Genomic DNA, 13,524 nt, shown 5'->3' on the forward strand with positions numbered 1-13,524 from the left:
AATAAAAAATATAATAATAATAATAATGATAATAATAATAATAATAATAATAATAATAATAATAATAATAATAATAATAATAGTATTTTAAACTAGCTCTGCCTCTCCTGTTGTTATTGATTTCCTCCTGGGTGTGTATTGGGGGCATTGGGATGCTCTCCTCTGGGGGGAAACAGGGGGGTAAATAGTGTAACGGGGCCAAAAAGATCAGAAACCTGACAGGTTAAATCAACATCAGTGACTGAGGTGGTAATGATCTGAGAAAGCTCTAACATGCTTAAGGCACATGTGAATCTTAAATCTGATCTGACCTTAAATCTCTTTAAAAGTAACAAATGGGTTTTCCGCTCTGTAAACACAAGAATTTACCCAAGACGGTACAGCAGCAGACCTCAACTGAGCTGACTGTCCCGGAGGCTCCATTCCTCCACTGTCAGAAGGAAATGACATCAGTACATGAAGTAAAGACTTCAAATTACAAGTTTCCGTCAGAGAGGGGTTGGGTAGCCACTTCCTGTATTTCTGTGTTTTGAGTTACATTGAAAAAAGGAAAAGTATAAAAGTCATGCCATCAATAACAACATGATCTCAACCATTTCAATTGTTTCAATAGAGTCATGATATACAGCAGTAAATAGATTCAGTGAGGTCTACTTTTACTAGTACAAAGTTGAATGTAGGGATGGGTATGGAGAACTGTTTCCTGTTAAGACCTAATTAGAAATAGTTAAGTCCATTAGCATCTTTAGCCTTAATGCTAGATGACTTCAAAGTCCATTATTTACACTGGGCTGGGGTAGCAAGACCTTAGCTTAGCAGCTGATAACAGTTTCCCAAGAAAACTGATTCAGGATTTTCAGCTTGAAGTTTGACTGAAGCGCTGAACACACAAAGAAATATACGTTACTCTCTCACAGCAGATTCCTATTCAATACATTCAGCATGTTAAACATCTCCTAATGGACTAAAAACCATAAGAAAAAACACAGTGCTAGATGATGCTAACATATATGTGAAATTGATAGAGATCAAGATATACAGGGTGGGCCAGAAGGATTTACCTATCGCACTATCCAAAAATGGCCGCAGACAAACATAACAAACATTGAACACAGTTTCTGTACTTAATTCTCAGTCACCAAAAAGATTAACATCTCAATATGACCACCCTTTGCCTTTATCATAGCCTAGAGACGACGTGGCACTGCCTGGCATGAACGCCGCACTGTCTCTGCATCAAGTTTTGACCATGACTTCATCAGAGCTGTCTTCAAAGCGGTGACACTGCTATGAGATACTCTTGAGACCTCTCTCTCCAGCATAGACCAGATCGCAAAGTCCATTGGATTGATGTCCGGACTTGACTGAGGCCACATGTTATTGTCCCAGAAGCCAGGAAAGCGCTGCTTGCACCAGACCTGTGTGACATTGGATGTGTGAGCTGGTGCACCATCCTGTGTGAAGACATACTGGTTTCTGGTGCATTGGCACTCCAAGGAAACACTTTTTCTTCAAACAGTTGAAGGTACACCCGGCTGTTCACTGTACACCCTCCTGAATGAAGACCAAAGGAGACTCTGAGCCATCAGATGCCACAGCAGCCCACACCATGACTCCAGCTGGCTTCTGACCATGAAAATGAGTTCTTCAGCCTTCAGGTAGGTGCTGTGCACTATGTGCATAAACCCTGTCATTCTGGGAATTGACCACTGCCCGAACGGTGAAGATCCCCTTACAAAAAAGAAGTTTATTAAAGTATGCTATTAGTATACTTATTTTCAAGACAGTACACTTTCAGTTTACTTTCGATGTACTTATCCCAGGTATACTTAACAAAGTAATGCGTAAGCATACTTAGATTATACTTAAAAGTATATTAAAAAGTCTAAGTATACCTTAGCCTATAGTTAAAAGTATAAAGAAAGTCTAAGTATACTTGGCTTTAACTGAGAAGTATAAGGAAAAGTCTGTGTATTTGGCATATATTTAACCTTTTGATCAAGACATACAAAGGAAAAGAAACAATAAATAAAAACTCAAATATAAGTATGATGTTAAGTTCACTTAAGAAGAACTTCAGAGTATACTTACAGTTTAAAAACTATTAAACTAGCAGCGTATTGATTTTTTTTTTACTATATTGAGACTTGAAGTATACTTAAGAGTGCACTTTCACAGACTACAAAGTGGTTTGGAAGTTTATACGTTATATACTTGCAGAATACTTGTAGTATTGTTGCAGTACCAAATAAAACTTAAATATGACCTAGCTGTGTACTCAAAGTTTACTACTCTTGACTTGACAACATTCTTTAAGTATTCTCTTAGTATACTTTTATGAACTAAAAGTAGACCACTATCATATAATTAGTGGATTTAAAGTGTACCAGCAGTACACTTCACAGTATACTTTCATAAACTGAAAAGTGTACTAGAGGTATATAACTGGTAAATTTAAAGTATACATGTAAGTTTCATTGTAGTATACTTGCAGTACAAAATAAAACTTAAATACAAACTAGTAGTGTCTTCAAAGTTTACTTCTTTTAACCTAAAAAATGCTTATAGTATACTTTTTTTAAACTATAATGGGCCAATTTGGTCCCAATAAGTATTGAAAAAGTACACTAGTAAGTAAACTACTAGTATATTAATATTAGTACACTTGCTGTAAAAAGTGTACTTGAAAAATACACTTTACATTTACTTCAGTATACTTAATAAAATGAACTTGAAGTATGCTTCTTTTTTATAAGGGTCCCCCCATGAGACCAAACCAGGACTTTGACGTTCAGGCGTTAGATTAAAGGGACGGTTCAGTTTTTTTGAAGTGGGGTTGTATGAGCTCTATGTGACCACTAAGGACATTAGATACAGTAGAAAGTTGTCTGCTCTCCCTCAGTAAGATACAAACTGTAATTGATGGTGACGAGGAAATAGACGCTAACAGGGACAGACCGTACCAAATTCAAAGGCTATTTTCTCTGCCTACAAGAACTAAAATCAAAAAGTTATACCACAGTTTAAGAGTACACTACATAAAATATTTTTTAATTGCATTAAGTCTTCGGAAGGCTCCCACATTTCATTCAAAGTTGCAAGGGACCCTTTTAGAGAATATCTCATCTTCTCTAGTTTAAGGCAATTAAAGATCTCCTGTATCCATTTTTTATGTGTTGGAGGAGGATAGTGCATCTTGCATGAAGTGTTGAAAAGGCAAAGTCACATCTAACTGTTGAGGGAATCTGGGTTTTGGAGCAGTCCAAATAAAGCTGTTAGTGGGCCAGGAATGATAGGGGTATGAAAGCATTCAATGAGAGTTTAAAAAATAGCTGCCCGAAAGTTACTTAGCCCAGGGCAGGTCCAAAACATATGTAGATCATTGGCCAGAGATTGGTTGTATCTGCTACACTTCTCGTTTCTGTCAGGAAATATTTTGGCAAGCGTGGCGTAAGAGTAGTGTGCCATGAAAAGGACCTTCCATTGCAACAGACCATGTCTGGCACTAGAGGCTGACATTTTTTTGTGAATCCCATGGGTCACGAGACTCCCACAGGATTCTCATGAGATTTCCGCAGGATGGGACTCAATTTTACTGTGAGCCGTGGGGTTGGGACGGTACAGGATGAAAAGTTTATGGGAGCAGACGGGAGCGGGAAGCAATCAGGGAGGTAAAATATAATATGTGACATTCCAGTATTATGTAGTTTATTTCCAATAAGCCTACACTGTAAGGCGTGTAAAAATAGCTGCACTTCACAGAAGCCAACAGTGCTCCTGGCAGCTGCCTTCCGCTGAAATTCAATAAAGAACAGCAATCGAGGGAGTAAACACTGGCGACTTCAGGGGTGGTCTTCTCCTCTTGCTGTCCATCTTTAAGGAGAAGAAAGAGCAGTGAAGACTGCAAGGGAAGCTCAACTTCCCCTAAAATGTCCCCCAAAATTGTGGTGATATGTCCTGCTGTGTGTACATTTTATTGACAAAATCTGAGCTAGAATTCCTTCATCTTTTGTTCAGAATCAGCTACCTATCACAGGTAACTGGCTCCACCTCCTTCTGATTCATCTCCACAGCATAGTGCTTTAACACACGCTGAGCGTCTTCTGACTTCAGCGGGGAAGCGAAGAGTGGGTTGTTCCACTGTGGAAACTGGACGGTCACTGGATAAATGCCTGGCTTTGCCCTGCCCACGCTGAGCGTCTCTGGGGGTCTATGAGGCAGTAGGCTGGCCTGGACACTGGGCTTCTGCATGACGATTGGATGATCTGTCTGAGGCAGAATCCCTTTTTGATTGACAGTGAAATGAGCCAGTCAGCGATCTTGAAGTATAACCCTCCACCGGAGCATCTTCTGAGTTCTACATTTACTGGTTCTGGACTGATATGGAGGCTTTATCGATCCCCAGTGAGTGAACTTTCTTAAAAACGATGAGCGTTGTGTTTAAAGATTCTCTCTCTTTTCACCAATAAGCAGCTACAGCTACAGCTACAGCTGCAGAGCTTCTCCCCCTGTCACTCACACTTACAGCCTGCAGGTGTAGAGAGGAGCTTCTCCTATTTAAATGGGCTCAAGTCTTACACCCACAACGCGATGGCCAAGGCTGTTAAAGCAGTCTAGCTCTGCTGGCCATTGAATGAACACAGGTAAAATCCCTGGAAAAAAAACACCTGGTTGTTATGACAGAATCATGGATCATTTTCTTGAAAAGGAACGGAGGGTAGAATTTAGTTAAAATTAATAAATAAATTTATGATGTAGGCTGGAAAAAATGAGCTTCCCCTCCTATACTGACCAGCAGCTGCCACTGCTTTCCAGGTACACTGTGAAAGGAAATAGTGTTTTAGTTTTTTATTTTTTATTTTACTGATTTCCCTAACTGTAACTGTTCACTTAATTAATTTCCCTAACTTCTATCTTTTCAAATAAAGAGGGTACTCAGCAGATATTATTTGTCACTCGAAACAAAAGTCCTAATTCTGTGACTCCCAAATATTTCAATTACCTTTTCACCATTCCCAGTGTGTTTGTTGATTGGAGAAGAGGATGACCAGGATGCATCCAAGTTTTCAGTTAACTCATATTTTATGTTTACAGCAAGTAAAAAATGTGCGACTGAGCTCTGGGTTCTTCTTTACCTCTCCCTAACAGCCCTGATACAAGTCTCAAACTCTTCCTTCAGGAACAGAATCCAGATATCTGGCCCTTGAACCCTTATAGGTGAAGATCCACCTATTCTAGGCTTTCAGTTTCTGATCTGAAATGTTGTCATCTTCAGGGTGAGCCAGTGAAGTCTCCTCTCCTCTCCTTTCCCAGCATCATCCAGTGTTTTCCTAACAAAGAAAGGTTAAATGCACACTCAAACACATCACACACTTTCATGCTGCCTCATTAAAATTGTTGTTTCCACCCAAGATACTCTCTGTTCTCTATCTGTCTCCAATTCAAGGCCTTCCTGCATTTCCCATCACACACACCCAGCACACTCAGTTATTGTTATGCAGTTATTTGCTAAAAACTTAACAGAAACCCTCAGCAGTTACTTGATAAATATAAGTATATGGGTTATCAAGAGTAATCATTTAGCTTTTAAGCAAAAGCTTTCCTGTTAATGGTGTCCATTCTCCCTTTGTACTGAGTGATCTGTAGCCTCTCGGGAGCTTTCAACCTTCTGCAAGTACACATATTATCACATGGCCGCACAAATTAATACAAGAATGATTACAGCATTATAAGAACTGTGAGAGTAACACTTTATTCAACGGCACATCTTCCTTCAACCGTGAGGTCCCGGGGCCTTCCTAGGATTGGGGTGGGGGCAGGGCTGGAGCAGATGAGTGTTGCTGCAGTGTTTCGAAATGGGCAAAGAAGCTGTTGAGCTTCTCTGCCGGTGACGCGCTCAGGTCTACTGATGTCATATCACATCCTCTGAAGTTCAGGATCGCCTTGCAGTCTACATCTCTTGTGGTCTATTGCTGGCTAGGTGGGACTCTATCCTTGAACTGCAAGCTGCAGACAAACAGAAACAAAAGCTGCGTTTCCACCAAGCAGTCCGGGTCGGTTCGGTACGGTATGGGATGGTTTGGGACAGTTAAGTCTGATCCCGTGTGCGTTTCCACAGCAAACTGTGCCCTCTCGTGGTGGGCGGGGTGTAAGCCGGATGCTGGAAGCCGCAGCTGGTAAACAATAGTGGGACGCCGTAGCAGCTTACCCTGCTAATAAATCCAACAAAGAAGAAAAAAACGCGACACAGTAAACAAAGAGCACGGATGGAAAACATGCAGCGTTTCCTCTGTTATTTTCATGAAACTCTCTGTTACAAAGTGCAATCAAGCTTCGTTTCAGAGAAGTCTGTGTGCCGCCAGGAGAAATGCAGCCGCTGTGGGGGTAAGTGAGGATTCTTTTGACCAATCAACCGTCTGCAGTGTGTTGCTCCACCTTCAGAGACCGGATCAGTTCAGTCTGGCACCCATACGAAAGGGTCCCAAAAAAGTGGGACGGCTCGTCTCGGTTTTTAGGGATCCGTCCCGGGATGAGTCAGTGGAATCGCCGCTAAAAGCGCACCGTACCAAGACGAACCGACCTGGACTGCTTGGTGGAAACACGGCTAAAGAGAGGAGGAAGTCAGTGCCAGTAAGTCAGACTTCTTTACTTTCACCTTATACTCACTGATTGGTCATGCTAACCTTTTCCTCTCTCACTCCCAGGGAACCAGCTCTTTTTGACTCTGGCGCTGATGCTAATTTAATGGACAGGAATTAAGCTCAGGAACTGTAGCTGGTTCCCCTGCCTCTACCTTGTCCTCTAGATGCTAGCGCCCTAGACAGTAGACTGCTCTGTAGAGTAACACATAGCACCCCTCCTGTTGTCCTCTCTTTTCCGGATAACAATACTGATGAGATCAGTTTCCACATTTATGAGGCGCCCCAACATCCCTTAATTTTAGGGTATCCCTGTGTGACCAGACACACCGTTAAATACACACAGGGTCTCAATAGACCCTTGGGCCAGGAAGCGCCCCTTCTTTGATGTGTCGACACTAAACAAAATTTAGAGGTTCAAGGAAAAGCAGGAGACGTGCATTTGATTCACTAATTGAGTTTATTATTAGTAGTTTAAGTTCATGTACTTCTTAACTTAAAATACTTGAAAGAAAGGGAAACACAGGTAGTTAGAACAATAATTTATTTCCAAAGAGTTGATAAAAAGAAGTAAAAACACTAGCTATTTAAAAAGAGTATAGGAACTTCAATTAAATTACAAAACCTAGACAGGGTACTTACTGTGGGGAGGTCCTATGTAAACCCACAAGAACACCCAGTGAGCACCTCATGAACTGACACACTGTGAATGATCACTACAAACAGGCCCTGTAAATACTTACTGCAATTAGGTACTGTAATACTCACTGCAAACTCACACTGTAAATACTTACTGCAATTAGGTACTGTAATACTCACTGCAAACTCACACTGTAAATACTTACTGCAATTAGGTACTGTAATACTCACTGCAAACCCTACACTGTGAAATATCCACTGGATCCAAGTGACCACCACCAGACATAACACACCGCACACCACTAGGTGGACCCCACGGTTACTCCCCACAGCTTGTGCCTCTGTTAGGGAAAAGAATAAAACAAGACAAATATCAGTTGGTCCAGTATTACAAAAAGGTAGTGTATGCTACACTGGTCAGTTGCGAACAGAAAAACAAGTGTTCCAACAGATGCAGGTCATAAATACACAGAAGACAGAAAAATGCTCTACTCTAAGAAACTAGAATCTTGATATGGATTGGCCTAAAAGCAAATATCTAAATCTTGTGCAGTATTTTAACAAGCAAACAAACAGTCTGAACGGACAGGCTTAGGCCCAAAGCTAAGCCTGGCTGAATTGAGCCAAGCAGAACAAAGCACAGTACTGCAGCACAAGGACGACGAAGGCAAAACAGCAGTCTGGCAATTAAATCTGAAATTAAAGAAATTTAAGTGAAAATCATAATCAAAACAGCTAAAATACCTCAGGGGGTGATAACCCTCCTACTTTACCATACCCAGCTATATTACCTGGCTTGATCTGGGCCCTGATTAAGGAAAACCAACAAGATGGCTACTCTGGCTCAACAGGAATGTGTGTGTGTGTGGGGGTGGGGGGGTGGGGGGTGGGGGGCGTATAGCAGAGAATGAATGGTATTATTAGTGTTTAGCCTGTAATGACAAACATGAAATCGTCATTTATAGCCTACCTTATAGTTCATAAGTCTACTAGGTGCTTAACAGTTGAGATTTATCAGTCACAGCTTCTTAGCATCTAGATTTACAACAAAAGGTTGTAAATCTAGACTGGAATCTGGAATCTTGTTATTTAGAGTTTCTTCCCAGCTTTCCCTTACCTGCACACAACAAGCAGTCCTGCCACACTGCTACCAGGATTGAGGGTACGTTCACACGACAACGGTTTTAGGGTGGAACGCAAAAGTTTTGTTGTGTTTCAGCCTCGTGTTTACACGGAAACGGCGTTTCAGCCGACCTAAAATGCAAACTTTTGAAAACGGCCTCCAGGGTGGGATTTTTCTGATACGCTCCCGACACCGTTGCTATGTAAACAGTAAGATGGCGTTTTCAGTGGAAACGCTGACGTCACACTCTGCCTCGCGCCCGCGTACAACAGGACAACAGCACCGTTGTTACGATCCTCGTGAACTACCGTGTTATGCTTGTGCTGCTCAATCTGCTGTATCTGCTGACTGTCTTTCAACAAAATGTGCATCTTTTGCTCCACTTTTTAACTTAGCATTCCCCAATACACCAGATGACCGGCTCAACTCTACTTCGGTGGAGATCTCCCAAAAGCGGCTTCTGGACAAGACAGTTAAAGCACCGCCTACAGGCCTGGCATGCTTACTACAGCGTTTTCAGTCCATCAGCGTTACCGTGTAACCGCAGATTTGTTTCACTGCGTTTTTACAGCGTTATAGCGTCTCAGATGAAACATTGTTGTGTAAACGGGGCCTCAGACAAAGGGAGGCGATGGGTGCGTCTCATAGCTCCAAAGTTCCATCCTTCCTTCCTCCACTTGCGTCGATCACTTGTGTCTTAGTTCCTCCCACCAGAGATGCATGGGAGAGACGCGAGGAAATGAAGAGAGGAGAGAGGAACGGAGGAGATTCATTTTTAGAGCAATGGGACATCCTCTCCTTCAAGCGTCACATGAAGCGATGTGTTTCAGTGATGACGGCATCAGCTGATCACCTCTGGATCATCTGTCAGTCAGCTCTAACAGCTGTTTGTGCGTCTGGGCATGTGCGCTGTAATAACTCTGATCAAACAGAAACAGTAACAGAGATTTGTCTATGGATCTGGAACGGGAGATTCTCATCATGGATGTTCAGCCGACAAATCTGCAGCAACTGTGTGATGCTATCACGTCAATATGGACCAAACTCTCTGAGGAATGTTTCCAGAACCTTGTTGAATCTATGCCACGAAGGATTAAGGCAGTTCTGAAGGCAAAAAGGGGCCCAACCCAGTACTAGCAAGATGTACCTAATGAAGTGGCCAGTGAGTGTAAGCCTACAGGCTGAAACATTCCGTCCAATGCACAACAATGCTAAATGCCTCGAAGGGCTAAAATCAGGGCTTGACATTGACAACGGCCAACCGGCCAAATGCGGGTGGATTTCGGTAGTGGCTGGTAACACCACCGCTCCCACTGGCCATTTTAGCGGGTTGGATTTTATCTCAAACATGGAGCAGAGAGACAAGCAAGAAGATTTATTCATTTATTTATTTATTCATTTATTTGATTAGGACAGTGCACATCAATCAACAATTTCGATAAACACGTCATTGTAAATATGCCGGAATTAGCACAATAGCTAAATTTCAGCCGTTGTCCTAAGGCAGGTGATCAAACGGGAAGAAACAAAGATGATGATGATGACTCTGATGATGAAAGCTCTGAGGAAATTTAATTTACCTCTCCTTCATTGTCATTCTCATGAAAAAAGAAATGATTTTCTGATTACAATCGTTAATAAATATGTAAGCAGACAGTGTCTCTTGCTGAGTTTTTATCAGTTCAATTAATCCCCTTTACCATTTTATTATAAGCATTAACAAACTACTATTTTAATTACTATGACTTAATAGACTGCATATTTTCATATGAAAGGAGCACAATGTTACACACAACTTTATCAGAGCTGAATACCTGATTAAGGACCTGTGGATTTTAACATTGATGTAGTCTTGTTTTGGGTGTGCATAGGGGTCATTTACATTTAAAGAGGTTGTAACGAACCAACCCTTAACGAGTCAGCGTTAAACACGCAAGGGGATAACTTTTAGGAAAATGATAAATCCCCACAAAAAGGCGTATTTAGACAGACCAAATAAAGGAGGTTAAAAAAAATGAAATCAATGAAACTCTCACGAAGCAGCGTTTAGATCAAACCAAAATTTCCCCTTTTATCAAACTCAATGAATGTCTCGCCTGTGCACCCAGCGCGTAATGGAAATCAAACTTAAATATTTCTTTAAACAAAGCCGGTCTTTTCTGTCTATAAATACAGCAAAAATTCCCTTTCAACGAAAATTAACCCAATTGTCCTTTTCCAAACCCTCTTAAAATGTCTTTCAAGCAGTTTGTGTGTCCATTTTCCAAATGAAAATCGTAATGTAAAAAAATAATCCACACCGGAAAAAAAAAAAAAACCCTTCCCCCCAAAAAAAGGTGATCAATCAACAGAAAATCACTGGTATACCAGGAAAAAAATGCAAAAATTAAACGTTCTCACCCCCCTGGAAACAACTTAAATCCACCCAGTCGTGGTCTGTGCTCCTCCTGGTCCTGGGAATAGAATAGAATAGAATAGAATAGAATAGAATAGAAAATACTTTATTTATCCCCCAGGGGAAATTCAGGAGTCACCGCAGCATTTAAGAAAACAAAAGTAAGAAAGAGTATAGAAAGTGCAAAAAGGTCCACAAGAAAATAGATGACGACTTCCCGTCCACCACTCGTCCACCACTCTCCAGCCAGTCTCCACCTCCACAGGGTCCAGGACTGAGCCTCCCCAGCAGCCTGTTCAGTCTCTGTCTCCTGGATCCTGTCTGCTCACAGCAGGTGAAGCTCCTCCGATGTGTCGCTGGCGTCCGATGTCAGCTCCGTCAGCCACGTCCGTGAACAGCACGATGCCGCTGGGTTAGCACGGCTAGCTCGTCCATCCCCCGGGGCTAGATCCCACGTTCCCAACAACGATGGATGGAAGGACAGGTCCACGTTGTCATCTCCCAGCTCACACCGGCACGTCGTCCTCACCTCCTCCTCCTCAGCTCGAGGGAAATCATCAAGCCCTACACCAGTTAGCATTGGCATGCTACAGGCTGCTAACAGCTGAGTTCGCATGTAAACAATGCAGCCATGGTTACATGTAGGATCTCCAGACAAACACAGGAGAAAAGTAGTCAAAAATATCGCCGAAGCCACAAAAAGTTTGGTGTCCGTGACCGACAATGAACCATACAAAGTGATGATCCACTCCAAATACAAAGATTACGAAAAAGAGACGAAAAAAATGACAAGAAACAGACAAAGACGAGAGAGCTGCTGCAACAGGCAGCTACTTGGGTAGCGCCTAGCAACGGAAAAAAGCGATAATCCATGGAATCCGTAGGGCTTTAGAGGCACGCTTAAGTAATCACCTCTGGGAGACTTATTTTAAGATTAGTTCCCAGACAGTTTTTTTACTTTTTCTTGGGTTCCCGGCCCTTTCCACCGGCACGCCAGTTTCTTTGTCTATTTCCGTCTCAAACGCCTCTCCGTCCCTTCCCTGACGCCACGTCCTCCTTTTATAATTTTGTCCTTTCTTTTCTTTTCTTGACCATAACCCAAAACAGGACACAAACAGGAACCCTGTCCTATCTTACATTTTTTTTTCTTACAGGGATTTATTTGCATTTTACTGCATTCCTTTCATTCACTTCATTAATCACAACAACACTTTCCTTATTTAATCAAACTTTCTTTTTTGGTGACACTGTCACAAGGTTGTAAATCTTTTTTTAAGTAAACTTTAGCATGTCATCATCAGCTTTAATCATATTGAACATAATTATCCAAAAACAAATTGTGGCCAGTGAAAATACTGAGTGGCTAGTAACTCAGGGATACCATTAGCCACAGTGGCTGGTAAGCAAAAAAGTTAATGCCAAGCCCTGGCTAAAATGCATTATGACCTTTGAAGGGTCATTGTGAAAGCACTTTGAATACTACGGAGAATTTAAAACCCACTAAATAAAGCCAACAGATAGCTGAATGTTTTAAAGTTTAAATAAAGTGTCTAGAGAAATGTTTGACTGTTTGAGAAGGGTTTAAAGCAGGCTGAAAATGTCCTGAAGGGAGAAAAGTTGAAAAAATTCCCATTCATCTCCATGGGACCAAAATTGCAAAAAAAAATTGAAATATCTCTGAAAGTATTAGGGAAAATTACGTGAAAGGTCAAAACGGCATAGTCCTGAATGTGCTGAATGTTGTGAAGTTAGAGCAGTGGAAATTGGTTTAAGTTTGTTGAAGGAGAAGCAAAAAAAGCAGGTGGAAGAAGAAGAAGAAGCATGCGAAGAATACATTTTTTGTAACAGAAAATATATACACAGCAATCAAGAATTTTATTCGCAGAGGAACACATGCTGTTAATGCATTCACAGCAGTAATAAGAAGAAAGAAACGGAGCAGTCGAGCTGCTCCACTGACCCAGTTGTGAAGTATCGATGGCTCGTGGTTTGATTGCTTCATCCTGACACAAGTTAAGGTAGCTATGGTAGATCTCATAGGCTGGAACTATAGAGTGCCGTATCCTTCAAAATAAAACACCAAAGTCTATTGATTTCCGAAGAATGAATAATTTATATGTACAAGGTAAACATATAAATGTGATTTGAAAAAAAAAATTGGCATGTGAATGAGCTTGGATGATGAAATCCGTGATGAAATATTGTTTCCAATGGAGAGTTTGATAACGTGTAAGCGGAAGTCGTTGCCAATGTGGGCTAACTTGATGCTTACTTTGCCATCCTTCGACTAAAGTGACGAAACAAGCCGTACTGTGTTTAATTTTCGACAATTCTAAAATTTTCGGACTTTCAATTGCTGGAAATTTTCTCCTCAAGCCTCTTTGGGACGACAGTCTGTCTTGTAAAGCTGTGTACAGCAGACTGAGCATGACGCAGAGTTTTCTCGGGGCAGCAGCCTCTGCTAAGGAGCGCTAAGTTTACATTGGCTACTGTTGACATAAGAAGACAAATCCGAGTCACAAGACCTCTTTGCTGAGCTGGACAGCTGCTTTTCTGCTATTAACAGGTACGATTAAAACTTAAATTAGCTTTTCGAATCCTTATTTTTGAAATCTACGTGAAATGTTTACATGAGACGTTATTGCGCTGAAGCTCAACGACTGATGTGATAGGACTACAACGGCCGGTTGCCCTAGGTGGGCTGGTTATGTGGATTTGTTTAACCTTCG

General features: G+C 41.5%; 1 protein-coding gene across 1 annotated transcript in view; it reads left to right on the plus strand.

The window, feature by feature from the left end:
* The first annotated feature begins 12,992 nt into the window (after window positions 1–12,992).
* clcn5b (chloride channel, voltage-sensitive 5b) overlaps window positions 12,993–13,524 on the plus strand; it is a 61,645-nt gene continuing 61,113 nt past the window's right edge. The window contains exon 1 of the mRNA XM_074662178.1: window positions 12,993–13,361. The gene's annotated coding sequence lies outside the window, so the exon portion shown is untranslated. The remainder of the gene's footprint in view (window positions 13,362–13,524) is intronic.

This window comes from Halichoeres trimaculatus, unplaced genomic scaffold, assembly GCF_033239565.1.
Source record: "Halichoeres trimaculatus isolate MK-OKI-2021-1 unplaced genomic scaffold, fHalTri1.1 fHalTri1_scaffold_22, whole genome shotgun sequence".
Lineage (NCBI taxonomy): Eukaryota > Metazoa > Chordata > Actinopteri > Labriformes > Labridae > Halichoeres > Halichoeres trimaculatus.